The following is a 3,677-nucleotide window of genomic DNA, read 5'->3' as shown; positions in this document are numbered from 1 at the left end:
GCCAGCCAGCCAGGAGTGTCACTTTTGCATGGAATGCAGGCTTGGTAGCGTTGGGTTAGTGGCTGGACTCGATGATCTTAGAGGTCTTTTCCAGCCCCACACATCCTGTGATTCTATGACTGATTTGCTTCCCTGTGCATTTGATTTCATAGATAATGCTTATTAAATTTGGAATTTCACTTCTTTCTCCACCTTGTGCTGTTCACAGATGATGAGGCTGCATTTGGCAGGTGCTGACAGTGCACACATCCTATTTTGAATGTCCTTGCTCCAATGCAAGCACACTTTGGTTGAAGAGGGAGCCTTTACAAAAGCTTGGTTGACCTTCTCTTTCTTTGCATATGACCCCAGGAAATGGGGGATTCTTTTTTTCCTTATTATTGCATTGCTTTCCTGTGTATTTTTGCCCACTTGCTCTGTTATGGATCCCAGGATGTTAGGGGTTGGAAGAGTCCTCTGGAGATCATGAAGTTCAATCCCCCTGCCAGAGCAGGACCATAGAATCCAGCAGAGGTCACACAGGAACACATCCAGACAGGGCTGGAAATGCTCCAGAGAAGGAGACTCCACAAGCTCTCTGAGCAGCCTGCTCCAGTGCTCTGGGACCCTCACAGTCAAGAAGTTCTTCCTCATGTTGAGGTGAAACCTCCTGTGCTGGAGTTTCTATCCATTGCCCTTTGTCCTATCCCAGGGTGCAAGTGAGCAGAGGCTGATCCTTCCTTCCTGACACCCAGCCCTCAGATATTTATGAACATTTATTAGATCCCCTCTCAGTCTTCTCTCCAGACTAAACAGCCTCAGGGCTCTCAGCCTCTCCTCATCAGGCATTGCTCCAGTCCCTTCAGCATCCTTGTAGCCCTCCATTGGACTCTCTCAAGTAGATCCCTGTCCCTCTTGAACTGGGGAGCCCAGAACTGGATGCAATATTCCAGGTGAGGTCTCACTAGGGAAGAGTAGAAGGGGAGGAGAACCTCCCTAGCTCTGCTGGACACACTCTTCTTCAGGCACCCCAGGACCCCATTGGCCTTCTTGGCCATCAGGGCACATTGCTGTCCCATGCAGAACTTGTCTACCAGCACTCCCAGGTCCTTCTCCCCAGGGCTGCCATAATCTCTGTAAAGCAGGGAGCAGTAATTTCTTTTGGGCTGTGCACATTGGGAGATCTTCACCTGTGACTGCATTCTTGTAGCCATCAAAATAATAACCATAATTAACAGTGCTTTCCTGGTTTGTGATGTTGAGCTATTCCATCAGATCTCAATGTGAGAAGTTGCTTCAAAGGGAAGCAGAAAGTTGTCATCTTGCAAAGCAGTTTGGCTCCTGAAGAGTAGGTTCCTGTTTAAAAATATTTGCATCTTTTTGTAGTAGTTTTTGATCTTCTGCTGAAGATTTTAAATTGGCTTTCAGGTCTGTGTTCTGCATATGATGGAGTTGAATTAACAGTGAGCTTTGTAGGGCTCTCTCCTTGAAAGATCATCCACTTCCAAAGTTCCCCTTAGCAAAATGTCACGAGGCTCCTGTGAACCCAGGGGAGAAAAGGGAAGCTTAGAGGTAATAAAATGCACTTATTTGTGTGCAAGCTGTAGCTGGGCACACTGAACTTCCCCCCAGCACTGCTGCTACTACACACCATGCATCTCCCACAGATGTACAAGACTCAAGGTCAGTGGGGATCAAAATATTTGCTATGAATGTTGCTATGCAAGACTCCTTCATCTCCTGAAACTGTTGTGCCTGAAGAAGCATGGAGCAGTGACAAGAAAATTTGCTAAAAGCACTGTTATTTGCCTTTGCACTCAGCTGCCTCTGCCTGAGCAACACTTGGAGCTGCAAAGGGTTCCTCTGAACAGATGCACAAGGCTTGTAGTCCAGCAGAGAGAGATTTTGTAGCAGTGGTAAAGAAAGGGAAGGAAGGGAAGGAGGGGAAGAAAGGGAAAGAAGGGAAGGAGGGGATGGAAGGGAAGGAGGGGAAGGGGGGGAAAGGGGGGAAGGAGGGAAAGGGAGGCAAGGAGGGGAAGGAAGGCAAGGAGGGGAAAGAGGGGAAGGAAGGCGAGGAGGGGAAAGAGGGGAAGGAAGGGAAGAGGGGAAGGAAGGGAAGGAGTGGAAAGAAGGGAAGGAGGGGAAGGTGGGGAAAGGGGAAGGAGGGGAAAGAGGAGATGGAAGGAAAGGAGGGGATGGAAGGGAAGGAGGGGATGGAAGGGAATGAGGGGATGGAAGGGAAGGAGGGGAAGGAAGGGAAGGAGGGGAAGGAGGGGAAGGTGGGTAAAGAGGGAAATGAGGGGGAAGAGGAGATGGAAGGGAAGGAAGGAAAAGAGGGGAACGAGGGGAAGGAAGGAAGGGAAGGAAAAGAGGGGAAGGAGGGGAAGGAAGGAAAGGAAGGGAAAAAGAAGATGGAAGGGAAGGAGGGAAAGGAAAGGGAGGAAAGGAAGTAAAGGAAGGGAGGAAAGGAAGTAAAGGAAGGGAGGAAAGGAAGTAAAGGAAGGGAGGAAAGGAAGTAAAGGAAGGGAGGAAAGAAAAGGCATTTCTACAAAAAGGCTTTGTTGAAATCAGTAAGAGCTTGGCAGCAATGCTGAGAGTCTTTGCTGGAGAGCAGTGGTGATGCTGTCATGGAGACTGATGTCTCTCAAACCCTGCAGTAACAGGTTTCTGCACTGCAAGGTCTTTGCAGCAGTAACTTTAGCTGGATGGGGTAAGAACTGCAGGTCTTAGTTCTTCTAACCCAGCTGGCCTGGGTTAAACACTCAGACATATGCATGATGCATCATTTGTTACCTTAACAATGTACAGGGGACTGTCCTGTGTGACCACTTTTATTTTATTTCAGTATTTTCATCTGCAGGAGTTTCAGTTAGTTGCTTACCAGGTGGACAGCACAATCTTGCTGCAGCAGAAACTGCCTGGTAGTCATGGGGTTACTTCATCCAGGAGATTAAGCATCACTTTCAAGTATACAGACTGGACTAGGCAGGGCTGGAGCTGCCTGGGACAGGATCACAGAATCACAGGAACATTCAGGTTGGAAAAGACCCTCAGGAGCACCAAGTCCAACCCCAGAACCCTACTCTGCAAGGGTCACCCCTAAACCATAGCCCCAAGCACCACAGCCAAACCACCTGGAAACACAGCCAGGCTTGGGGACTCAGCCACCTCCCTGGGCAGCACATTCCAATCCCTGACCACTCCTGCCATCAAAAAATGTTTACTAATGGCCACTCTAAACCTACCCAGTGGCAGCTTGAGGCCATTCCCTCTTCCTCTATCACTAATTACCTGTGAGAAGAGACCAGCACCAACCTCTCCACAACCTCCTTTCAGGGAGATGTAGACAGCAATGAGGTCTCCTCTCAGCCTCCTCTTTTCCAAACTAACCTTCCCCTGCTCCTTCAGTCTCTCTTCATCAGGTTTATTCTCCAGGCCCTTCCCAGCTTCCTTGCCCTGCTCTGCCCTGGCTCCAGCACCTCCACAGCTCTCTGGCATTGAGCTGCCCAAAACTGGACACAAGCCTCCAGGTGTGGCCTCCCCAGAGCTGAGTGCCAGGGGACAATCCCCTCCCTGCTGCTGCTGGACACAGCATTGCTGATCCCAGCCAGGATGCCTTTGGCTTTCTTGGCCACCTGGGCACTGCTGGCTCCTCTTCAGCTGCTTGTCCATGAGCACCCCCAGGTCCCTTTCTGCCA

This window comes from Dryobates pubescens, chromosome 6 (assembly GCF_014839835.1).
Source record: "Dryobates pubescens isolate bDryPub1 chromosome 6, bDryPub1.pri, whole genome shotgun sequence".
Lineage (NCBI taxonomy): Eukaryota > Metazoa > Chordata > Aves > Piciformes > Picidae > Dryobates > Dryobates pubescens.
This window is presented reverse-complemented; position numbering follows the sequence as displayed.